General features: G+C 49.2%; 1 protein-coding gene across 5 annotated transcripts in view; it reads right to left on the reverse strand.

Annotated features, from left to right (window-relative positions):
- Positions 1–26,642, reverse strand: part of ACTN1 (actinin, alpha 1) — a 114,954-nt gene that overhangs the window by 87,847 nt on the left and 465 nt on the right. Inside the window, exon 1 of one of the 5 annotated variants that reach the window (XM_012000880.1) lies at positions 26,199–26,389. The exons of the other annotated variants lie outside the window; for them this stretch is intronic. The gene's annotated coding sequence lies outside the window, so the exon portion shown is untranslated. Of the gene's footprint in view, positions 1–26,198; positions 26,390–26,642 lie in introns of those variants that run through there. 5 annotated transcript variants of the gene reach the window in all.

Genomic DNA, 26,642 nt, shown 5'->3' on the forward strand with positions numbered 1-26,642 from the left:
AAAAAAAAAAAATTAGCTGGGCGTGGTGGCAGGAGCCTGCAATCCCAGCTACTCGGGAGGCTGAGGCAGAAGAATCACCTGAACCCAGGAGGGGGCGTTGCAGTGAGCCAAGATCATGCCACTACACTCCAGTCTAGGTGAGAGAGCAAGGCTCCATCTCAAAAAAAAAAAAAGAAAAAAGAAAAGGGATGAGTGATAATAGAAAATATTTGAAGAGGAATGATGCTTCAGATAGAAATTCCCTGACTTGCCATATAATTTAAATACTAATTTTTTTAAATAATGAATTCTCTAGCCTTAACACAGCCATTTGTATTTTTGCATATTATCTTCCTTATTTACACTACTTACTACACTATCTTCCTTATTTATAGTGCAATCAATTATAATGTATTACTCTTTAGTGTTCTCCGACTTTCAACAGTCTGTTGAATATTTTGTTCCTGTATAATCTTCCTAATTATCTTTTTTAAAGGCTGCAAAAATATTACACCACCATGATGTATCAAGATGGATAGTTTGTTAAATTCCTTCCCCAGGGTTAGTTAGATATGGAAGCACTTTTTTCCCCCCAGTTTTGCTGTTCCACACAGAGAATTTTATTTATTTATTTATTTATTTATTTATTTATTTATTTATTCTGAAACAGAGTTTCGCTCTTTCACCCAAGCTGGAGTGCAGTGGCGCAATCTTGGCTCACTGCAACCTCCGCCTTCTGGTTTCAAGAGGTTCTCCTGCCTCAGTCTCCCGAGTAACTGGGATTACGGGCGCCTGCCACCACGCCCAGCTAATTTTTGTATTTTTAGTAGAGATGGGGTTTCACCACGTTAGCCACACTGGTCTCGAACTCCTGACCTCATGATCCGCCACCTTGGCCTCCCAAAGTGCTAGGATTACAGGCACAAGCCACGGCACCCAGCCCACACAGAGAATATTTTTAAGCATGTCTTTCTTTCAGTTGGACAGTTTCCTTAGGACACACTCCTGGGGGGTGAAATTACAGGGCTAAAGGGTCTGAGCATTTTCATAGCTTTCGCTGCATCAGTGGCCATGATGCTAACCTGAAGGCTGTGCCAATGTGCAACACCTTAAGAAATGAACACATCACTCGCTCTGTTAGAACCCTGCCCTGGTCAGACGTTTTTCTTTTAAGAAATTGTTTCTCAGCAAAGTTGCTTTGACTGGAAGATTTTGCCTTCTCTGGGCCTCCAGATGAAGTATCCTGGAGATCCCTTTTCTTAAATCTTAGCTTCAGGTCCCAGCTCCTCTTTACTAATCCTTCTTGTCAACCTTGTCCACTCTGATGCAAGCAGACCTATAATAGCTCCCCTGGCGGCCTCCATGCCACACTCAATTCTGCTCCCCCATCATCGGCCTCCCTCTATTTCTGAGCTTCCTGGTCCCCATCTGCACTGTGGCCTCCACATCTCCCCTATGAAGCTCCCACAGGGAAAAAGAGGGAAGCAGCCAGAGGGTTTCTTGACTGAGAGCCTCCAAAATGAACCTCAGGTGTGGAGTCATTCGGAGATTGCATGTAAACTGAGTCCTGCAGGCCTCCTAGGCTTCCCATTGCCTGGGAATGTCTCAAGGGAGCTGTCTGAGTCTATCCCAGCAAAACACACAACTGCTGGCAGACCCCCAGGCTGAAATGATCCAGTCTCATGACAATGACTACGCGCTCACCGTTTCTAGAGCCAACCCAAACTCCTACTGTCACGCGGTTTGGAAGAAAGCTAGAACCCAGACAACAGTGCACAGTCAGAATTTGGCTCAACTGCGACTAGAGGATCAGAGGTCACTCCGGTGGGCCAACCAGGGAAGCAGGGCGAGGCAGGAAGCAGAAAGTTAAAAAGCCCTTCTCCACAGGAAACTGAACAACAGAGCTGGGCAGGTCACTGAAGGACACAGATGTTTGTGCTTGGTGGCAGGGGAGGACCTGCTGAGCAGGGTGAGAGCGATCAGTGGGCAGGGTGGGCCACCTGCCTGATATAGATGGCCCCTCAGAATCCCTGGGATGAATCACTCATCAGCAGGGCCTCCACTGCTAGCACTACAGTGTTGCTTTAAAGCAGCCTTGCAGAGAGTCAACCAGACCATGTGCTCCAAATCCAAAAGCAATTTACAACCAGGAAAGCAATAACAGATTGCCTTTCCTTTCTTCACTTTTGGTCTAAGTCATGGGAGTTTGGCGTCCAGAAGAAATACTTGATTCACATTTGGGGGTGGCTAGTGAATTTATGGTCTAAGTCACAAGGAGACAAAGCTTCATTAAGAATGTCCTGGAGGAAGAGTAAATAAGAGTGAAGGAGCTGAAGCCAGGCACAGTGGTGCACAGACTATAGTCCCAGCTACTCAAGAGTCTGAAGCAGGAAGACTGCTTGAGACCAGGGGTCCAAGGCTATAGTGAGCTATAATCATGCCACTGTACTCCAGCCTGGGTTACAGAACGATGAAGACGCTGTTTCAAAAAAAAAAAAAAGAGGCTGCACAGTGGGTTACTTCTGTATTACTAGCACTCTGGGAAGCAGAGGGAGGGGGATCACTTAAGCCCAGGAGTTTGAGACGTGCCTGGGCAACATGGTGAGACCCTGTCTCCATTTTCATAAAAACCGAAAAACATTAAAGGGGGAAAAAAAGTAAAGGAATTGAGTTCTTTTAGCTAAACTCCTTCCATTCAGACTGAAGCAATATTCCTCCAGATAATCCTTCACAGAGTTACCTAGCTTTATCTAAAAAGTAAGTAGGGCACTTGCTGGAAATGCAGATTTCTGGGCTCTAACCAGAGCATTTGGTTCAGGAGGTCTGGAAAAGGCCCAGGAAACTACAGTTTTACACAAACCTAGGTGGTCCACAGGCCATTCTACAAGGGATATAGCCTTGCAGTGAACCTCTCCATTTGGGTAGCAGAGGGTGGACACACCCAGGGGAGCTAGAATACCTACGAGGAAGTTGTGGTCACCTGCAGTGGGTGATCACTGAATGCAGCTTAGGCAGGAGGCCCCTCATTGCATGATGCACTGGGCTCCAATCCTCATCACAAAGGAACCTCTCCTTCACCGACCAAAGTACAAGTCACTCTTGTCTCCTCAAATCCCCCTCTCTCTCCCCCAATTACCATAAATCTTAATTGGACCAGCCTTTAGAGTTCATTGTGGTTTTCTGGGTGGGGAGAGACAATGCGGGTAGAGTGTCTAACAAGCCAGACAGAACAAATCAATCCCAGCCCATCCACATGGCCACAAGCTGGAGGCATCACGAGATCCCAAAAGGGAGCTCTTCACCCAAACAACACAAACAGCAACTGAGACATTCCAGTGGCTTCCCCATTCTCTGCCCCAAGGAAACATCCCCAAACCAAGATTCTCTCTGGCGAATCCCATGGTTCCAAAGTTCTAATCATTCACAGCCCCTGGAAATTGGAAAACTGAAAGCTGTTTGCAACTGTGTCTCAGATGGGCTGGCCGGAGGATACACAGCTCTAAAGACATCAAGCATCTATCTTCAAGGGACATCTCTAACAGCATCTGTCTGGGAGTTCCATGCATGGTAAGAGGGGTTTGGATAAAATGCCATCATTTAGGCTTTCATCTCCTCTTCCCCCAAGAGACCCCTTGTGAATTCCAGCTGTGGTCCCTGCCCAGATCCCACCCAACTCAATGAAACCGCTAGAGTGGCAGGACAGCGGGCCTTCTGTGCACCAGCTCCTATATGCTGAACAATGACAGTGCCCAGCATACCCACCGTGCCCATTCTGGCATTTAAAGCCACCTGGGAACTCTTTGGTCAGTCATTACAATTCCTAAGGACTGAAGCCTCACTCTCTATTTGAGGTCAAGTAATTCCATGAATGGACCATCTTCTTCCTGCCCCATATTCTGGGAAATTCAGTCTGACATGTAACCGCTTGGGTGATGGTGGAGTGGCCCAGTAACAGAAGCAACTCTGTGGGTTGCGGGGGTCAGCAACCCTCAGCCCACAACCAGCGCCCTGGTCAAGAGTTCAGCAAAGCATCTGGCCAGCATGGGAAGGGCCTCCCTGCCTTGAAAGTTTCCTCCTAACAACTGGGGAGTAGAGGGGCATGTCTACCTGGCCCAGAGAATGTCTGGTTCAGGGAAGTGAAGAGAGGGAAGTGAGAGACGGCAGGTTTAGGTTCTCATTTATGATCGCTCCCACTTCCCTTCCATTTTACCAAACACCCTGGCTCTCCAAACAAGCCTGAGCCAGACAGGAACTTGAGGAACGTGGTCAGGGGTCAGATCTGGGAAACATTTTCCCAGGCGATTCCACCACTTCTCGCACCGAAGCGCATCAGCCCGGGGTCCCGACCACTTGGGTCTCAAGCCTGGCAGGTGGTAGCTGTTGAGAAATCTGCTAAGAAGCCAGTCACTGATCATTTAACATTTCCTCCCAAACATTTAGACATTTAAAACTTTTCTAACCCGTTTTCTATGATTAATAGATTAATAGGTTAACAGGTCCTTCAAAACCTTAGAAATGTATGCTCAGAGGCAGACAAATTAGTGGCTGAGAAGACCGTTTGGGGCAGAGGAAAATCAAGTGCCCCATCCACCTAGACAGACTACTAGTAGGGGACTGTCCCAGGCTCAATCCCCTGCCTAACAAGAGATGAGTCCACTGCAGCAGTGAACCAGGTGTGTCCACCAAGCCACACACTTCTGTGCTCTCAGCGTGGTAGAATTTCTCCGAATTCTTATTTTCTTCTTTGTACTTTGCCGTAGTTTCCAAATTTTCCACAATAAATATTACTTTCCTTTTCAATTAAGAAAACAACAGGTGGCATATTAAGCTGGTCAGTCTCTTCAAAGCAATTGATTCACATAGAAAAGGACTCAGAAATGATCCTCTCCAAGTATGGTCAAAAAACCCAGCCTCTGGATATTAGCCAAAAATGCAGGAAAACGTCCACATGAAAGGAATATTTATAGAGGCATTATCTACGATAGGCCAAAACTAGAAACCACGAAAGTGTCCAATAATGGGAGAATTATGAGTAGAGGACATGTCAGCAGCCGAGCGTGCGGCAGCTGGTAAGGGGGACTTGCCCAAGCCCAGCCCCGACTGACCACACTGTTCCCTTCCTGAAGGGCCTCATCCCAGTTCTGTGGGCAGATCCCAAACTGCTTCTAGAAGACAACTTTGACCTCGACAGCCATCCTTCTGGAAAGGGAGAGTGGGCCAGGCTCTCATTTTCATAATAAAATAGCAGCTTTGCCCTTCACATGCTTAGCACCCAAAGCAAATATTCAGGTTGGTGCAAAATTCCCATTACTTTTACTTGCAAAAACCGCGATTACTTTTGCACCAACCTAATAGCTCTCTTTTCTGTCAAGACCTCAGAAAACCTCTGAATTCCAAACCAGGAGTCCACACAGCCTGTTCTCCAGCTCCTGTCAAACAACTGCCACGAGAGAGTCTCCAAGAAGTGCTCAAGGGTATCTCAAAGGACTTGTGCCTCTCTGAGGTTAAAGCTCTGGAAAGAGTGGAGCTCGAGTTCATTGCCTCAGCTCCCCACAGAAATGCCTTCCTACAAGTGTGATTTAACACCATACCTGTGGCTTTCAGTGGGAGCTGATTGAAGAAACAAGTATACAAAAAAGTTTCTGTGTGTTCCATGAAACTAATACTGACAGCACTGTTTACTGCACCACTCTCCTAAAATGGTAAAACTCAGTTTTTAGTACTTACAAAAAGTGCCCCTTTCTTGTGAACTGGTATACTTTCCTTTACTAAGAAATAAATATTTGATACTTCCAAGTTATCCTTTTGCTTTGGCTGCCAAGAAGCTCAGAACCAGGGTCTGTGCTGACTTACAAAAACTAATCTTTTTTTTTTTTGAGACGGAGTCTCGCTCTGTCGCCCAGGCTGGAGTGCAGTGGCCGGATCTCAGCTCACTGCAAGCGCCTCCCGGGTTTATGCCATTCTCCTGCCTCAGCCTCCCGAGTAGCTAGGACTACAGGTGCCCACCACCTCGCCCAGCTAGTTTTTTGTATTTTTAGTAGAGAGGGGGTTTCACCGTGTTAGCCAGGATGGTCTCGATCTCCTGACCTCGTGATCCACCCGTCTCGGCCTCCCAAAGTGCTGGGATTACAGGCTTGAGCCACCGCGCCCAGCCAAACTAATCTTTTTTAATATTAGGCTAGGCAAAATAAGCCAGACATAGCAAATACTGCATAATCTAACTTGTATAAGGAATCTTTAAAAATCAAACTCAGAAGCAGAGAGTAGAATGGTGGTTACTAGAGCTAGGGGGTTGAGAGAAATGGGGAGATGTTGGTCAAAGGGTACACACTTTCCATCAGGATAGTTACTATTGCTAATAATTCTACAGTTGAGCCCCCAGAACATGTGGGTAAGAGGCAACAACCTTCACACTCCCACCATGCAGTAGAAAATCCACGTATAACTGACTCCCAAAAAACTGAACTGTTATAGCCTAGTGTTGACCAGAGGCCTTACCTATAGTACAAACATTCGATTAAAAACACATTGACATCCATGTTGTATGTTATATACTGTATTCTTACAATAAAGTAAGCTACAGGGAAAAAAATGTTATTAAGAAAATCATAAGGAAGAGAAACTATATTTCCTATTCATGAAGTGCAAGTGGATCATCATGAAGGTCTTCATCCTGGTTGTCTTCACACTGAGTAGGCTGAGGAGGAGGAGAAGGAGGAGGAGGACAGCTACTGCTGTCTCAGGGGTGGCAGAGGCAGAAGAGGTAGAAGAGGAGGAAGAGGAGGCAGGAGAGGCAGGCACACTCGGTATAACTTTTATGAAAAAAAAATCTGCTTGTAAGTGAACCTGCACAGTTCAAACCTGTGATGTTCAAGGGTCGGTTGTATATTGTTTATTTGAAATTTGCTAAGACAGCAGATCTTAGTGTCATCACATACATACACATACAAACAATGACAACTGTGTGAGGTGATGGATGTGTTAATTAACTTGATTGTGGTAATCATGTCACAGTGTACACGTCTATCAAATCATCGCGTTGCATAACTGAAATATATATAATTTAAAATTTTAAATTATACCTCAATAAAGCTGGGGGAATTACATTAAAATTTCTTAAAAACTAACCTCTTTTAATGTTGTTTTCTTAACAATTGTCTCACCGCCACTATGACATAGCTCTGGATCTTCTAACTTTAATTTAAAACTCTGGCCCAGGCACAGTGGCTCACACCTGGAATCCCACATTTTGGGAAGCGAAGCAGGGAGGATCACTGAAGGCCAGGAATTTGAGAGCAGTCCTGGCGACTTGACAAGACCCTATCTCTATTAAAAAAAAAAAAAAAATTAAACAACAAAAAGCTTCTGAAGGAAGGGGGTGTGGTGGCTCACATTGGTAATCCTGGCACTTTGGAAGGCCAAGGTCAGATGACTTCTTGAGACCAGGAGTTCGAGACCAGCCTGGTCAACATAGCAAGACCCTGCAAAAGAATGTAAAAATTAGCCAGGCATGGTGGCATGCACCTGTAGTCCCAGTTACTCAGAGGAGGCTTAGGTGGGAGGATCCCTTGAGCCCAGGAGTTTGAGGCTGCAGTGAACTATGATAGCACCACTGCATGCCAGCCTGGGTAACAGAGTGAGACCCGGTCTCTAAAACAAAATAACAACAACAACAAAAACCTGTTATACACGAGCCTTTTAATATATCCACCTCAAATGCTTTTTGGAAAGAGGCAGGAAAGTACAAATAAACATGTATTTATGAAACAATCTCTATACTTGGATCTCACTTTCTCCAGGGAAGGAACATAAAGGCTGTGTGGCTATATAAGAAAAAGTGTTTTTGATAAAATGCCAAGTGGGGAAATAAAAAAGCAGAGCGAAATTTTATATACACTATGATTACTGCTATCAGAATAATGCAGGCAGGAAGATTAAAAATAAAAATAGGTTTCTAAAAATGTAAATTGTTGTGTTTAGGAGAAAGGGTCTAAGACGGTCATTCTTCTCCCCTAACTTATTGATCTTCTCAAATGGAAACAGAGGCCCATGTGGGTGAAGCAAGTAAGGCGGGCAGAGGCTAGAAATGCAGCGTTCCCCTGGGTGTTCTGATGCATCTCACAGGTCGCCACATGGGGCACAGGGCGCGAGGCGCAGGGCGCAGGGCGCAGGGGCACGGGGGCGGGCTATAGGCCCCATGTGGTCCTGAGGGACCAGCCCCCAGTGAGTGGTGCCATGGATTTCACACGGTCTTGGATAAAATGGCTTATACACTCAAGTCACAACTGTTTGAGATTCTTGCAATACCCCTGACATGTTCTGATCACTCCCTCACAACTGAGCACTTGGGAAGGGGCACAGAAGGAGGGGCCAGAGGCCATGACCCCGGCCTCAGATGCCTAGGACTTGGTGGGCAAACTAGTTGCTCCTCATCCCTCCAGCACCAGATCAGAAGCCACTCCCCACAGGAAGCATTCCTCATCCACCTCCAGAAACTACCCCCACGCCCGACCAACAGGCATTCACACCCACCCAGCCTGTACTTCTCCTTCACAAGGCACCCTGAAAGCTTGCCCTCTGCACCCATCTACCCCCTGGACCACAAGCCCTGGCCCGGTACAGCTGTGGCTGGTGTGCAGCCCACATCAGCTGAGTGGCCAGCAGAGAGAATGGCTCACCCTCTGTACATGGCCAAGGTTTAGCCAACTAGGCTAGCAGCTTCCCCGAGTCAGGATCCCCAGTGACAGCAGAATGACTAGCAGCTGCCTTTATTGCCCCGCATCTTTTATGACAAGACCCCACATCCAGGGCACGAGCGCCTAGGTGATCTGAGGAGGGGGTAGAGGCAGGGTTCACTGCTCAAATTCCTGCCTAGCCTTGGCGAGCAAGCGGGAGAGGCAGGGCTGACTCACCAGCTCACAGGTGGAGTGAGCTCATTCCCTTCCAGGGCATCCTTGGAACTGGAAACCCACGGCAGTGATGGTTCCCATGGCAACGGGCCAGCACCTCCTCCACAGCCGCCTTCCCAGGAGCACCATTTGCCTGTGCCCACGGGTCACCTACCCACCCTCCCCAGCCCAAATCTCAGAACTCAGAGTAAGGAGAGGCCTTGAAGGCCAGGCAATGCGGAGCCCTCCTCCCTCCACACCCCAGCCCTGCCTGCTTCCAACCTGAGACTACTTCAACACATTTAAGACCATGAAACTCTCGCCCAACCATGCATCCCTTCTTTGGAAGGCTGTCAGAAATTCTATTCTGAGCTAGATTCCATCTCCACACAACTCTCACCAAGTCCTACTTCTCCCCATTGGGTCAACCCAATACATCCCCTCTTTCAAATGACAGCCTGGAGCCTGCTCTAAGCAGCCCAGGTCAATCAAATAGTCCCGATACGGTTTCCACCCTTCTGCACCCGCTGTGTGGGTTTTTCTGCAGGGGATTATATTGGTCTATAATCTTCTCAACGTATGGAGTCTAATTCAGACAGCCATGCACTGAGCAGGTCTCAGGACAAGCCTGGTGCCTGCTACTGCCTTGAAGATGCCCAGAGCTTATCCTTCACTGACTCACCAGTCCTCACTGTTGCCCACCCCCAAATATCTTTCACTCCAGCTGCATCCAGCCAACTCCTCACTCGTCTCCTGCCCTTCCCTCCTCAGAACTTTGCATTCCCTTTTTCTTGCCTTTGGTCACAGTCTTTGCAGGCCCACCTCCCCTTGACCCTGCCCCCACACCAGCTTGGCCTGACTCACATATTCCAGATTTGATTTTTAGCTCACATGATCACCTCCTCCAGGAAGTCCTACCTGTCTCCTCCAGGACGGGCTGGAGCCTTCCTTGGAACTCCGTTCCTATACCCGATGTGATATCTTTGTATATGACAAGGAAATTGCCCGTCCCTGGGTCTCTCACCCACGGGCCTCCTTAGAGACAGAGACCATGCATCTGCCCCTTATCTGGAAAGAATGTCTGCTTTGTGTTTGTTAAGTCTGGGTGGCAAGAAGGTAGATATTCACTTTTATTATTCTCAATGCTTTTTCTTATGTTTGAAATGTCAACTTTAAAAAAAGATGATCCACAGTAAACATGAGTTGAGTAGACGAACTGGGGCTGGCTGCAGTGCCTCCGCCCCAATGTGTGTTTGAGAATCTCACATATCCAGCTGAATTCACCCTTCAGAAACTTTCCTCCCACTTGGGGCTGGAACCCAACACCACCTGGCCAGTTATCCAGAGCAGTTAGTTCAAACCCTCAGGGGAGCACCTGCGACTTGCCTAGTATCGCAGCACCACAAAGATGAGATTTTATTCATACTATGTAGCATTTCTTCTCCGCGTCCTTTCTCACTTGAGAAGTTCCTTGCAGTTCACACTAGCACACTAATCTCAGTGCCAATAAAATAGCCCAGATTGTTAAATATTACAGGCAATTCTGTTGTTAATTGCTGAAGCTGAGTAATGGGTACACAGGAAATCACTACACTATTCTCTCTACTCCTGTGTGTGAATTTTCCATAATAAGTTTTTAAAAATTCATTCGTTTCAATGAGAACACTTGGACACAGAAAGGGGAACATCACACACCGGGGCCTGTCGTGGGGAGGGGGGAGGGGAGAGGGATAGCATTAGGAGATATACCTAATGTAAATGACGAGTTAATGGGTGCAGCACACCAACATGACACATGCATACGTATGTAACAAACCTGCACGTTGTGCACATGTACCCTAGAACTTAAAGTATAATAAAAAAGAAAAAAAAAATCATTCGTTTATTCATGCAACTAACCTGCATCATGGATAAAGAGAGAAATAAGAATCACCTCCCCATGAATTCGTAATTTTATTAAATTCTAAATTGCTTGCTACCTTATCCCACCCCAGGAATTAAACATCTATTGGCATTTGTAACATAAAGGTTATGCTGACCTACCAAAGATGAACAGCAAATAAGGGGCTCCAGCACTGCCTCTCCTGGACTGTGGGGAGCAGGGAGCCTTTCCAACCCTGCCTATTGCATCTACACTTGAAGGCTCCCATGCACAGGGGCATCATCGAAAGGCAGCAAGGAGCTGCAGGAAGCCAACAGCATCCCTCCAACTTAAAGGCAACTTTCCCTCAAGAAACAGGATTCAGGTACCCTCCATTCTACCATTACGACTTTTCCGTAAAGCCTCCACCTGACCCTGAGCCACCCCCACCTCCCCAGCGCAATACAGCGCTGGGACTTCAGTCTCCATGACCAGAGACGGGCCACTTCCCTGGTGCACAGAAATGCACGGGTCAGGAGAGAAGTGTATGGGGCCCGGGAGGGTGGAGACTCAGCTCCATCTCTCATGAGGAGCCTCCCTTCTCCAGTCAGGGCTGACAGCTGGTGCTCACCACCAGAAGGAATGACCCAGCAGAGAGGAAGCAACTAGGACAGTGGTTAGCAGTGTGTGCTCTGGCCAGGCAGCCCTGAAATCAAAGCCCAGCTGCCCCACTAAAAGCTGTGAGTTGGGAGAAAATATTTAATCTCTCTAAGCCTCAGTTCCTTCTGTAAAGTGGGACTAAAAAGTCACAGTACCTTTTCCTCATAGGGCGACTATGATGATTCCTTGGTATAATGCACGTAATGGACTTAGCACAGTGCTGGACATGCGGTCATAAGTACTGGCTGTTAATACCAAGTTCACCACAGCCAACAGGCTGCCTCTGTCCTGCAGGCTCATTTCTCCATTCCCTCAACTGCAAACGCAGGAGCCAGTCTCAGGAACATCAGAGTGTAAGGGCCTGCATGTGGATCACTACCTCCAGCTTGGCAGGGTACAGCTGCCTGCATGTGTGAAATTCATCTGTAATTGACCACCCACACACTAGCCAGAACCCCAGCAGATTCATCTGCCTTCAGAATACAGAGGCCCGCCCCATGTGCATCTATCTGCAGGTGTTCTGGAGCCCACCTGCAAGGATGACTTCAGAAGATGGCTTACGTATACCCAGAATAAAGAATCCTTACCAAATCTAACCCCACAAGGAATGAACTCATGGCAGAGTGTCCTTGGACAAATCAGATCACCACTATGGACCTCGTCCCTTTATCTGAGGGAGAAGAGGGGTAGGTGACAGTGCAGGTCCCTTCTGGCTTGGGCATTCTATTGATTTCTCAAACTGCCGCACAGGAGAGAAGGGCCAGAGCTAGGCTCTGGAAATAAACAAGTGAAAGACAAGGCCACCTATTGACACCAGTCCCTTGGGCAGATTCCAGGCTGAAAGCCTTGCTCCCTGGCTCCAGCCAATGTTTCAGACCCACTGAGCCCAGAGGCAAGCAGCCTCCTCACACCAGGCCTGTGGGTCAGCCAAGCCTACACAAAGGACCAATTATGATCAGTCCACCTTGCAGGTCTCCTGAGCCACCTCCAGCATCCCCACCCCCAGACACACCTGGAGCACCCAGGCTAGAAGGCAGAGCTAAGGTACCCTTCACCAACACCAAACAAGGGAGAGTGCCTCCCTGACTCTCACCTCCCCCAGGCACCTAGCCTCCCAATCAGGGCCACACCCTAAGCAGGTATTTCCAGAGACAGGGAGAATTCAGAGCCCAGGACACAAAGAGCACTAGCTTCTGGGTCTGTCTATAAAGGAAGCACATTCACCTGGCCCCACTTGCACCCTCCCTAGAGGGTGAGAACAAATTCCTCAAAGCTGAGGACACAGAGGGGTCCTAAAGAAGCTGTGTTCACAGCATAGCCAACTTCAGGGCCAGGCTACGAAGGCCAGGAGTCAACTGCAAGGTCACCTTTAGAAGTGCCTGACTCGGATAAGTGTGGTGGCTCATGCCTGTAATCCCAGTACTTTGGGAAGTGGAGGCAGGAGATTGTTTAAGCCCAGAAGTTCGAGACCAGCCTGGGTCACACAGCAAGACTCTGTCCCTACAAAAAAATAAAATTATCCGGGCATGATGACACACTCCTGTGGGCCCAGCTACTTGGGAGACTGAGGTGGGAGACTCACTTGAGCTCAGGAGGTAGAGGCTGCAGTGAGTTAAGATCATGCCACTGCACTCCAGCCTGGGTGACAGAGCGAGACCTTTCTCAAAAAATAAAAACATAACTAATTTTGTTTTTAAAAAAAGAAGTGCTTGACTCTGCTGAGTGTCCCCCAAGAGGGCAGAAACACAGAATGTTGGCATCACCCCAGACCCTAGAGATCATCTGCATGTGATAATCCAAGTACAGCCTTAAGAACAGAGCCTCAAGGCCGGGCACGGTGGCTCAAGCCTGTAATCCCAGCACTTTGGGAGGCCGAGACGGGTGGATCACGAGGTCAGGAGATTGAGACCATCCTGGCTAACATGGTGAAACCCCGTCTCTACTAAAAAAAACAAAAAACGAGCCGGGCGAGGTGGCGGGCACCTGTAGTCCCAGTTACTCGGGAGGCTGAGGCGGGAGAATGGCGTGAACCCGGGAGGCGGAGCTTGCAGTGAGCTGAGATCTGGCCACTGCACTCCAGCCTGGGCGACAGAGCGAGACTCCGTCTCAAAAAAAAAAAAAAGAACAGAGCCTCACCACCATCCTACCATCCAATTTCTCGGTTTATAGGTGGTTTCGGGTGTGACTTATCCAGCCTCACAAAGTGGCCACAGGCAGCACTAGGACAAGACCTCAGGTCTCCTGAGGTCCTGGTACCTAACACATGACCACTCTTTCTGTTCCTGGGGGACAAGATAGGTTTCTGCCAAGCAGCTCCCTGGCCTAATACATCAAAGAAGACAGTCTTTTCACACCTATCCCCACTCCCAAATGCTACTCCCAAAGTTTCAACAGAACGGGAGCAGGAGGCAGGTGAAAGTTTTGCTAAATCCCACATCCTGGGAAGCTGGAGGCCCCACAGTTATCTAGATCCACACCCCTTGGGAGACTGTGGCTAAAGGCAGTGGACTGCTGACGTCCAACACTCCAGAGAGAACCCTCAGTGGAGGGACTGGAAGGAGAAGGAAAACCAAGACCCATGTTTTACTTCCTTTAAGGTCCACAAACCCACACAAAAGGACCAGAAATTCCCTGTGATTTTCTGAGGCAGGTCCCAGCCAAATGCAATAACCCCACCCTCCAGAGAGGAAGGGGCAGGGTACAGAGGGACATGTCAGTATGGCCAGCCCCTTGGAATCTGATGGGCAGCTAGCCAAAGATAAAAACGCAGCTGGGCTGGCTGGTAGGGAGCTGGGAGGTCTGTACCAGCTCCAACCAGCCTGTCATTGGAGGCACCAGCTCAGAGAGGGGTGCTGAGCAGCATGGCAGGGGCTGAGGTCATCCTAGGCTGTGACCCCATCCCAATGACAAGGCCAGCTTCCCTGGCCCCTGGCCTCCTTCTGATTCCAGGACACACCTCTGAGTCCCGAGGAGCCAACTGGGCCTCCACCCTGGCCCCAGGAATCAACCTTATCTCTGGGGTGGTCCTTGGTGACTCGGACCACCAGCTCCCAGACCCTCAGCATCTGTCAGTTGTCTCCTGAGGGACTACAGCTGCCACACTCCTGTCCAAAGGCCCTCACCACCACCGTTCATCAACACTGGATACTCGATGAATACCTAGTAAGTGCAAGCTTGATTCTTGCTTACCTGCTCTTTGAGGGGCTAGGATGAGCTGATCAGGGAGCTCCTGAGAGTCAGTTACTAGGGGGACCCCAGGAGACTCCATAAATCCACCTTTGATCATCGAAGGAGCCTCAGATCGGTCACAGATCAGTGACATCCCCAGAGAATCCTCTAAATGTCTTTAGAGAGGAGTTTCACAACAGTGCCCCAAGAAAGTGTGATGAAGGCAGGCAGGCTGCCATACATCTGTCCTTTCTGACTCTCCTAGCTCAGGCACTAACTGGGCAAGGCAATGGCTGAGTGGCCGAGAGCCAGAAGATAAGAAGACAAGAGCAGGGAAATCAGGCAAGGACAAGGGCCACTCAACCGGGACCCCACTTACTGTCCTTGGAGCCTAGGAACGGGCCTGGCAGAGTGGGGCTCATCGTGGCTCCCCACATCTGGCCTCTTCCAAAACTCTACATGCAGCCCAAGCCTCGTATCCAGAGCACAGTCTCTTGTCTTGCAGAGCACAACCAGCTTCCAAATGGTGCAAGAGGCTGCTGTGAGCCATAAAATATAAATTCATTTAGAAGCATTCCCAAATTCACTATAGCTTTTTGTCATGACATATTTGCTTTATCAAGAAGTAATAAAAGCACAACTATTACCCTGGGAGGTGAAAAAAATGGCAACGTGGTATAGGTCCCTAAGAACTTGAATCTCAAGCCCAGGAAAAGAGGGCAGCAGGCAAGGGACCAGGGACCCATAGGTACGGACACCAGATGCCACACACATGCGTAGGTGGGAAGAGAGTAAGACGCTGAGACTGACATCTCCTGCCCTCCCTCATCAAACATCAGCAAGTCTTTGAACTCTGGCGGGGTGCAGGGCGGCAGGTGTAACATACAAACGCCACCGCAGAGGCAGGAAGCTGGGTTCAGTCCCACCTGCCACCTACAAGGAGCTGTGTAACTTGGGCAAGTGCTTTGGAACTCAGCAGTCTCAGCCACAAAACAGGGATGGCAGAGCTCCCACCAGGTCTACCTTTACAGTTCCCTGGCAAAGGAGAGGTGGGAGTGAAAGGAGCAGTGAACAAAGTGATGCATTGGGTATGACCCCATCTACACAAAGTTTTAAAACAGGCACAAAGATACAGACAGCTGCATAGGCAAGAAGTGTATAGGAAATGCATAGGAACAAAACACCAAGCTTGGAACAGCGGTTAACTCCGGTAAGGGAAAGGAGAATGCTGGGGCCGCAACTCTACGAGGTACTCTTTCCTGAAAATGAAAATCTGAAGCCAACATGGTCTTTGTGAACTGGCTTCAAGATCAGAAAATCTAGAAATACTTGCTGTAACCACCTGAACCTTTCAGGTCTTTCCAAATACCCTCAAATGTCCTTTACCTCCCACTAAGCCATCCATATGGGTATTGTGAGGATTACATTAATATCTGAAAGCACTTAGAAATGTGCCTGGCCCAAAGCACAGTCCCAGGGCTGGCTGATGCTGGGGGCGGGTCAGGGGGATACACGGATGCTCAGCTCCATATTCCCAGAACAGTCCCTGGGCTAGCAAGATGTGCCTATGCTAAGCTTGCTTCCAAACCAGTGGCTTCTGGGGAAAAGGAGTCAGGTACAGGTCCCCCAGCCAGGCACCTTTGGGTGCTACTGTGGCCTCTTTGCCCGTGCCAAGGAGCCTCGATGAGGGGGTGCCACATGGGCCCACTATATAACTGAGACCCCAATGTGGTGTTCCTTTAAAAACAACTACATACAATGAACCTCTAAATATAAGAAAAGAAAGAGAGGAAAAAGAGAAAAAGAAAGCTACAAAGCAAAGCTTCATTTGGAGCTAAAGTTGGGAAAATATGCAGATTTCTAGTAAGAGGCCTCAGGGTTTCATGCATGCAAAGACACCTCCATGTAGCCCCAGTCACCAGTATCCGAAATGAAGGACAGGAAACCAGGGGTCTGGCCCCATTTCCCTGCCTCCAGGAAAACACAATTCATAAGCCACCTCCTGCATCTCCCAGTTCCCAGGGCCGAGTCTGGAAAAGCACTTTGGGTTCCTGGAAAGAAAGGCCCTTACAAAATATCGGGAACTGACTGGAAAGCGCCATTATCTATTATCTGGAGGATGTCTGCGGTGTTTAAAAAGGAGCCACTCCTCTGCCAAGGTCAAGGACGTGGCCAAAAACAACAGAGGGGCTTCTTGGAGCCAGAGAGACACATGCAGCCAAACGCTGACAGACACCCCATGCTCACAGACCCGACAGACACAAGTGTCAAGACAGAGGGCTTCGGTGGAGGCTGCCCTCCTTTTCCTGGACCAAGCCCTCATATTGGGGCTGTCGAGACTTGACTCAGAAGAATTAAAAGCTCCTCTTCTCTATCCCCAAACCACAGGCTGTTACGCATTGGACATCTCCACATCAGACATAAGGAGAAAAGATAGAGTCTGATTTTAACAACCCCCTCCCGCCCACATGTAAGGCTTGGTGCCTCTTCCAGCCTGGAAAGCCAAGTTCCATTAGGGGACTGGCCTAAAGGAGCCCACCCACCTTGAAGTTGCCTCCCCTCCTGTCATTTCACCTACAGATGATTTGAAAATAGAGCTCAGATGCTGTCTCACTCCCATCAATTATAATCAGCTTTGCAGATGGCTTTTAAAAAATAAATCTTCAGGCCCATAAAAATGCTCCCCTACAAGCCCTGGCCTGGCCTCAAATCACAGGCCTTGTGACCACGCTCCCAACCAGCTCCACCATCACCCACCACCAAGACACAGGAAAAACAAGGTAACGGGGAGGAGCCTCCCTTCCCCCAGCCAGCTGCTCTTCCACCTCGAGGTGAACATTTGGGGCCTCTGATTTAGGCCTGGAAAGTTCAAAGCTGGGGGTCAGGAAATGGCACTGCCCCCACTTGGTGCTGTTCTCTGACCCGGCACAAAAACTCCCCAGCCCTGCAGTGCCAAAAGCCAACCTAAGTCCCCCACTCCCTCATCAATTTTCTAAATCGTCTCAAGGCTTAAACAAGAACCTGAAACGTTACGGGTTTCACGTGCACAGACTTTTAAAATCAAAATAAACCTGAGCCTCAGCTGCCTGGTTCAAAGCCTGTTTGGTTCCCGTGGTGACCACAAAGGAAGAGACTCTCTAAAGGGAAGGACAGACAGAACAGGTGAAACTGAAGGAACCAAAACAAGAGAGAAGGGGAGGGTGGTGCTGAATCTTAAAGCAGGGGACGCTAGCTCCCAAAAGCTGGGGTCAGCACCAGAAGCGGCCACCAGGAACGCGGGACTGGGGAGGCCTCCAAGTTCAGGGGACTTTTGTCTATTCCTGACAGTTACTGCTTCAACTGAAAAACACAGAGAAATACAACTTGCATCCTTCACTACCTTCAAAACCAAGAAAAGTACCTTCACTGAGGCCTATGTCCATCCCCTTAAACCTCACAGACCCTCCTGTCAAAGACCTGGATTGAAAACCAACTCTACTTCCAGGCTACAGAAAGCCAGGTAAAGTCGCTTAACCTTTCTGAGCCTTACTTTCCCTGCATGTAAAATGGGGATAAGACCTCACAAGTTTGCTCACCATGATTACTGGAGAGAAAGCCACACATGGAAGCATAAATGTCAAAAATGTGCCACAATGAGTTGTCCTCTTATTTTAATTCTATATAAGCCTTGCCTCCCAATTCAAACATAAACTCCTAATAGCAAAGAGTGTGTCTGTACTTCTGGTTAAGAGCCGAGTTCTGAGGTCAATCTGCCTAATCTTGGGCAAGTTACTTAACCTCTCTGGGCTTCCATTTCCCTGTCTGTACCAAGAAAACTAACAGTCCCTTCCCCAGAGTTGTTTGACAGGTGGAGGTAATCCAAACCATTCAGCCTTTAATCAGTGTGAACTATTAAGCTTTGTGCTTATTTGGAAAACCAAGACACTGTTAATAAATACTGGCTGGCTGGTTGGTTGATATAAAACAGGTAACACACCTTTCCAGCCTTCCCTCATCTTCTCTTCCCTCCCCAGGAGGTGGTCAGTGTTTACATTTACCTCCGAGTACCTTGGGCTTGTGAAATGCTTTGAACCAAAATGAATGGTTCCCTTTAAGGGTGAAGGGTACCAGCACCTTCATTTCCAGGCCTCTCTAACTGTGTGGCCGTGAGCATGTTGTTCTCTATCTCGAAGCTCAGGATCTCCATCTATGAAGTGTCATCATCCCACATATCTTACAAGGCTGTTGTCAACGTTAAATGCAGCCACTGACATACGCATCTGACATACACTCCATGTGCAAGAAGGGTTTCCCTAGGTCCCCCAGCCCTGACCTGTGGGTGACAGGCCTAGGGAAGACTCCACTCCCTCTTAATGGAGAACAGATCCCCACCCCTGCTGTAGCCAAGGACCAAGGAGGCAGTTTCCAGGGGAACAGCATCCTCTGCAATGTACGCCCGATTTCCATCCTCGGCTGCCTTTTATTCTCCTCCCACCTCTGTAGTGGGCCAGGTCACCTTTCCCCACGATTGCTAGGCAACCTCCAAGAGTGGTGCAGCTGCCTCCTTTGGGGGGCAGCCTGACCCTGCCCTCCCCTTCCCCTGCCTACAACCCTAAGGAAAGCTGCCTCACGTGGACTCCACCCTGCCAGCCCTGGGGAGAGCACATGGAGAGAAGCAATCCCAGGCCAACAGGGTTTACAGACAGAGATTGGGAAGGAATTTTCCCCTTGGACTGAGACTTGGAAAATGAAGGCCACCCTCTCCCCATCCCACCCAGTCTTCTGTTTGCCTGTGCGTATCTATGATCTATTCTGGTCAGTTTCCAAGGAAAGAGCCACATCCTTCATCCCGCTTTCTACAAAAGCTCCCGCCCTTGTCTTCCTCTTCCAGGCTCCTCTCATCATGAACCTGGACCCCGGCTCTAAACACTGGGCATGACAGAGAAGGGGACACACAAACGAGGGAAAAGGGACAAGGATGGCAGAAGCCATCAGAAATCCTGTGAATGCTTGTTTACGTCTGGGAGGTGGGAGGACAAGCAATTGTCATTTTCTTCTTTATATTAGTTAAAAATTTCTTAGGTTTTTAAAAATTCCATGGCATAAAAGTCACCATTTTAAAACATACAATCCAGTGGTTTCAGGTATATTTGTGAGGCTGTTAAACCACCACTACTATCCAATTCCAGAACATTTCCATCACCAGGGTTTTGTTTGTATACGTGTGTCTTGGGCTAAGTGTTCTACCCACACAAGCATTTGTTGTATAAGCAGCAGAGCAAAGTTGAGAAGAAGTGCAAATGCTGGAGCCCGACTGCCTGGCTTCAGATCCCAGCTCCACCACTTGCTGGCTGTGTGGGCCTGGAGGAGTTCTGCAGCTTCTCCGAGCCAGCTCTCTCATCTGCAAAATGGGATGACAGGAGGATCCATCTCACAGGGTTAGATGCGCTCATGCATGTAGAGTCCTTAGAACAGTTGCTGATAATTACCATGTGCTCAAAAAGGGGAGCCACTAGAATTATTACGAGAAAAGGAATTTTGTTAACTTCATGGCAGAATGGTGCATGCAGAAGGGGCCAGCTGGGGTCATGAATGTTGCCACACACAGCTTTGGGGCCTGCCCATCACTAGACCAGACTCACCATGGCCAGATAACCAGACTCACCCGCCAGATAACCCTCTGGGACGACATGAAAGGAGGGAAAGCAAGAAAGGCAGGGAAGGGAGAGCCTGAGCCACCCTCTCCATGCGTTTCCCCCCATCTGCTGAGAAGGATGGATTCCTGGGAGCCTGGACTTGATGCCCAGCCTGGGGATAGGTGGGAAACAGGTATGGTTTGGCTGTGTTCCCACTCAAACCTCATCTTCAATTGTAGCTCCCATAATCCCCACGTGTCACGGGAGGGACCCAGTGGGAGGTAATTGAATCACGGGGGTGGTTACCCAGATGCTGTTCTCATGATAGTGAGTTCTCACAAGATATAATGGTTTTATAAGGGGCTTTTCCCCACCTTCGCTCTGCACTTCTCCATCCTGCAGCCATGTGAAGAAGGACATGTTTGCTTCCCCTTCCGCCATGATTTTAAATTTCCTGAGGCCTCCACAGCCATGCTGAACTGTGAGTCAATGAAACCTCTTTGCTTTATAAATTACCCAGTCTTGGGTATGTCTTTATTAGAAGCGTGAGAATGGATGAATACAGAAACCTTGGTCATGCATGAAGAAGGAAGAAGGAGGGGTTCCAGGGTGGCTCTGAGCCCTGGTTTACTATGTCTCCTGTCCCCACCACTCCTAAGGCTCCTTGCCTCAGTCAGAGCCAGGTTTGGCCAAACAGTACTTAGGAGGCCACTTGCACTGGCACCTCAGGAGATGAAGCCAGAACCCTGGGCTAAACTGAATCATGAGTGCAGTGGGGGCTGACCCATCTGCCAGAACTAAGGAAGTAGGCTCAGTGGGTTTCCTCTGCCCCGGCCTCTCTGCCGTGACCTCTCTGGGGAGGTGCAGACTAGAACTGCCCAAACCAACTCAGTTGGTGGGTTCCAGGACCCCACCAGTGTCCATGGTGAGTAACTCAGCTCAACCCACAGGCCCCTCTTGCAGAGACATGGCCTACCAACACCTCTCTGTGTACTCTAAAGAGGGCATAAAAGCAGGGCCGGTGGAGAAGGTGCGCTTTGGCTCCATACCAAGTCCAGGAAAACCATAGGTGGGTTACACATGGAGGCAGCTCAGGTGGGATTAACTGGCTGGGATGATCCCAACAATATCTGTACAGAGGTGTGGCCTTGAGAATCTGGTCTGTGACCTGTCCAGATGGCCTGGCCACCTCTCGCAGAAAGGTGAGAGGTCAGCTCTGGGAGGGGCAAAACAAATGGAAAGGAACAATGAAGCTAGGCATAGTGGCTCACGCCTATAATCCCAGCACTTTGGGAGGCCAAGGCAGGGGATCACTTGAGGCCAAGAGTTCAAGATCAGCCTGGGCAACATAGCGAAACCCCCATCTCTATAAAACACAAATTTAAAACTATAATAGAAGAATGATAAGGGAGAGTAATAGGAGGGGGTGTTCCCCAGCAGGATAGTCACTGTTGCTTTGCTCTGCCCTTTCAGGCATCTCCCCTCTCCCCACCTCTGTTCTACATCACACACACATGCACACACACGCACGCACACATACATGCAGCTGAAATGCCAGAGAAAAGTAAGGCTCCCAGCAGAACCGCCTTCCTTTGAGATGCAGCTCCTATTCCACAAGCTTCTGCCAATGGCCATTATTGGCAGAGCCTGTTGCAATTCCGCATCTTTCTGGTTCCCTGTCTACCTAAACCATCATTTCCACACTCCACACAGCAAGCAGAGCATTTGATACCTAACAGGGGTTTAATGAACATCTACTGATTGCCTCCATGAGGAGGAACCATCCATATTCTCACCCTATTAAGGGCTGGGCTCTTTCCCAAAGACCCGCGGTAGCACATCTGTGACTAGGCCACATCTCAGGCTCCGGCTGCCCCACCCTGGCTCCAGGCCCCCAGGTCTTGTGTGACAAGTCTTTGAGCCAGACTGATGGTTTATGGCCCCAGCCAGGTGCCCAGCCCCAGGCCTTCCTCGAGCAGATGAAAAGGGGTGTCCAAGTCCAACACAGCCTGCAGAGCCTGCAGCACCTCCCCAGGAAGTCAGACTGAAGGGAGGGAGGTTCCTCCTCTTCCTCTTGAGAAGGTGGTAGCCATGCATCTTACAGGAACTGCTAGCCTCATTCTCCTCCAAACCAAACTCCAGTGTCCGGCAACTTCAGCAGCCCCTTAGAGTACCACCATTTCTCAAAACTGGAAAATCTGGTTCTCAGGGCTCACCAGGCCTCCTCACACCTGCCTGTCTTACCGCAGCCTGGGTGGCAGCCAGAAGCAGCCCCCACCTGCCTGGTCTGAGGCCAGCTGGCCTCTGCAGCCCTATTCCCCAGTCCACCTCTCCTCAGGCTTTGTCAATCACTTCGCCAACCAATGGGGCAAGGTTTGGAGAAGGAGACACATCAGATGCTCAGATAAAGCAGGGCTGGGTTCACTGCTGGGAGGGATGGGTGGGGCCCAAAGAATGCCTCAGCCCGGGCCGGGGCGATGGCTCATGTCTGTAATCCCAGCACTTTGGGAGTCCGAGGCTGGCAGATCATGAGGTCAGGAGATCAAGACCAGCCTGGCCAACATGGAGAAACCCCATCTCTACTAAAAATACAAAAATTAGCCAGGTGTGGTAGTGCCTGCCTGTAATCCCAGCTACTAGGGAGGCTGAGGCCGGGGAATTGCTTGAACCTGGGAGATGGAGGTAGCAATAAGCCGAGATCACGCCACTGCACTCCAGCCTGGGTGACAAAGCGAGACTCCATCTTAAAAAAAGGAATGCCTCAGCCTGAAGACATCCAGAGTTAAATCACTTACAGGGAATTCCTACTGTGTGGCCATTTTCCCTATATAAGCTGACATGGTGGGGTGGGTTGTTTGTTTTTTAAGTACTTTAACATCTACCCTTCATCCCCATACCCAGGGAGTACGGTAGGCAAGGAAGGCTACCTTATTCCACAGGTGAAGAGATTGAGCCATCATAGAGGTTAAGGTCAGACATCAAGGACAACACAACTCCCGTACACCCCTAAACAACCTTGGCTCCTGCAAAGATGGGTTTATATACTATGGCTTATCTCAAAGCCTATTGGGTAAAGACCATAGAAATTCTGGTTCCTCCAAATAACATTTACTGAGCACTCACTATACGCTAGGTGCTGTGCTAAATCCCTACATACATTGCTTCATTTAAACCTCCACACAACTCTATCAAGCAAGAACTATTATTATCCCCATTTCCCCATTGATATCATCAGGCACACAGCAGGTAAACTGACTTGCCAAGATCTCAACAGTCAACAGGGGGACCAAGATTTGGACTCACGGTGCACCCAGCACACATTTATCTGCAGAGTCTGGGACAGCCCCGGGATAGGTGGTTATCTGAACATAAAGCATTTCATTACCTTCCCCGCCCCCAAGCCTGAAGTTGGGAGCCACGCATGATGCCATTTATTCCATTTTTCAGAGACAGTTCTAGATCAGGCCACCTACAGCAGGCCTGCCCCTGTGCTCAGCACTAGGAATTCAGCAGAGAACAGGACAGGCTGGGTCCCTGCCTCCACGGACACTGCATGGGGTGAAGCTGGAAGGAGTGCAGAACAGGGAGGGGCCTAAGAATGGAGAGGACAGCCAATCCTCTCCTCTTTCTGGTTTTATTTCTACAAGGCATCACCCTGGTTTTGGATGTCCCATCTCTCCCCAGGTAAACTCTTTTACAGCAGATCCTCCCCTCTCTGTAGTCCTCCACCTTGACTGGTGGCCTTGGCTAGCTCCTGCAATGGCCTAGCTGTCCAGAAGGAAGTGCAAACAACATGTCCCCTCTTCCTGTGACCTACCCTCACCCGTCTGCTGAATGGAGATGTGGGCCTTATTCACAACCACCTCTTTTCACCTGCCAACACTGCCTCTCTGTTTCAACATCCATTAGCTCAACAAGTATTGATTAAGTTCCTACATGTAAAAGGCCGCAGGCTGGCACCTGTAGAAACACACATTAAACCAGAATCTTCAGGACTTGAGAAGGAAGAGAGAAAATAAAATTTAACAGCAGAAGCTACCATTTTACATATCTGTTCTCATCAAGCCAGCAAGGTGGGTATTAGCTCTTTTTTATAAGTAGGGAATTGGAGACTCGGAGAGGAACTTGCCCAAGGTCACAAGCCTGAAAATAATAGAGCCAGGATCCTACTCCAAGTTGACGCTCTCTCCAACTTGACCTACACTAGGTACACACATACACCTAAGAACATGAGCAAAATTACATAAGGGAGAAAACTGGGGGCCGCAGTCACCCTGAAAATAACAGCAGCTCCTAGGAAAAGCAACTTCAGAGCCCAGCCTCAAAGACCAGGAAGATTATGAAAGCTGGAAAAGGAGAGGAGTGCCTCTAATCCACGTGCTCTATCTGGAAGATAACTGCATTTTGTGTCTGGAGGCATGGCGACCAGCCCATGAACTCCGCACCGAAGCATTCTTTGAAAGAGGGACAAGCCTCGGCCAAGCCAGTGCAGCTCCTTGAGTCACGCCTCCTGCCTGCACAGACTTCTCCCTGCATCCACATCAGGCCATACTTTCACCAAGGAAGCATTTCTCAATGCGTCATTTAACCTGATTCCCCGGAAGAGTCCTGAGGGCTCCGTGGGCAGAAATGCATCCCATTTACAGAGGAGAAAACCTAATGAAAGTGCCACGAGAACGGGAGCTTGGTCTGTCTTGCTCAGTGCCCCATCCCTAATACCTGGAACTGTGTCTGGCCCAGAATGAGTTCTCACAAAGTATTTGCTGAATGATCTAATAATAAAAGCTCAATGAAATGGAAAGACTTGCCCAAAGTCTCACAGATAGCCATGGCTGCACCAAAGCTAAAAAGAGGGTCTTCTGCCTTCTACCGGGTGACCTTTGTATCCCTTTACACTGTGTCCTCCTCTTCCCTTCCTCACACTCACTCACTGCCTCCTCTGGAACCATCAGCCTCTGTCCACTGGTGGACTCTGGTCCCACACAAACCCCGCCTCCCAGTCAGTAGAAAGAGTGTCAAAAGCAACATGTTTACCTTAAGTCTTATCCCTCACCTGTAATACTACCTCCTTAATATCAACCTGCTGAGAACTAGGCAGGCCAGAAATTCTGCACACTGAGGCCCACGAAAGATAATCTAGAGAATTAACAGGAAACAAAAAAATGTGGATCTGAATCTTCAGAGTCAGGCCCAAAGCTCCATCTGTGTGGCCCCTCCATCAACCCCGCCCAAAGCACGTGTCCGCTCTCCTGGTTCCCAGATGCTCTGGCTCTGGCTGCCAGGCCCAGCTTTCCTGCCTCCCTTGCCAAGGAGGGACAAGTGAGGGGAAGGTGCCGGTCCCAAACATGGCTGCACCCCAGTCCCACCAAACACCAGTCTGGACTTGGAGCTAGTTACTTCCCCTCTCTGGCCCTGGTTTCCTCATCCTTGTGCGTGCCTGGCACATATCAGCAAATGCCAGCTCTTGGCACTGCTGAGTTTGCCTCCAGGATAACCCAATTTCCCAGACCACCTCTTCCTAGCTGGCTGCCCAAAGGCCTGGGGCACACCCACTGCCACCCAGGTCAGAGCCCTGGGAATCTATATTCTTCTCCCCAACTGCATTTAATATATTCATTCATTCAGAAATATTAAATACTATGTTCAGGCCAGTGCTCAGTGTCTGTCCCCCAGGAACTTGGTCTCACAGTCCTTTTCCTGGGCAGTTCCTGGGGCCTAGTTCCTGGGCAGCTCTGTTACTCCTGCCCCTCCCATGCACGAAGCAGGTGCTCCCTAAGCAGGGATTTCTCTTTGCTTCTAAACCCCAAGGAAGACCCCAGTCCACCATCCTAACCTCACTTCTAATTTAAAATCCATTCGCAAGAAGGCTTCACCCTGAAATTATTAAAGAGCCTTCTGCCTGGTGCCCCATAGGGATCTCCAAATTACCCACTCACTTTTCAGTTCCACCCACAGCACCCCCGGTCCCAGGAAATTAGCCAAGTGAGTGGGGGACTGTCTGCAGCTCCCCCAGTCCTCAGCTCCTACTAGGAAGATGACAGGAAGAGGGGGAGTTTAAGCAACTGGCACATTACAAAGAAATCAGTTCGAAGTCAGGGGACCTTCCCATGTCCGATGTAGATGACCGATGTCGCTGTATAGGGCCCAGCCCTGCATATAGGCCTTGGGCACCGTGGCCTAGGTCGTCCTGCTTTGAGGAAGCCCATTGTGTGTGTTTTAGATTACCTCTGCCTGTCTGATGAAGTGAGTAAAAGGGCTCGGTTTCAGGGCCTAGGATTCCTGAGTGAGCTAATACAGGATGCCTTTGGCTGAAAAAAAAACTTCAGTCGGCTCTATAAACTACCCCCCTTTTAAGTTTAAAAAAGGGAATGAATGTTACCATTTTTGGACATGAGCGTTCTCCCTCAAGCCCAGCCCTAACCGCACTATCCAAAGGGACGCGCCATCCTGTCCCCCCCACCCCAAACCCCA

Source organism: Mandrillus leucophaeus, unplaced genomic scaffold (assembly GCF_000951045.1).
Source record: "Mandrillus leucophaeus isolate KB7577 unplaced genomic scaffold, Mleu.le_1.0 Scaffold641, whole genome shotgun sequence".
NCBI classification, from domain to species: Eukaryota; Metazoa; Chordata; class Mammalia; order Primates; family Cercopithecidae; genus Mandrillus; species Mandrillus leucophaeus.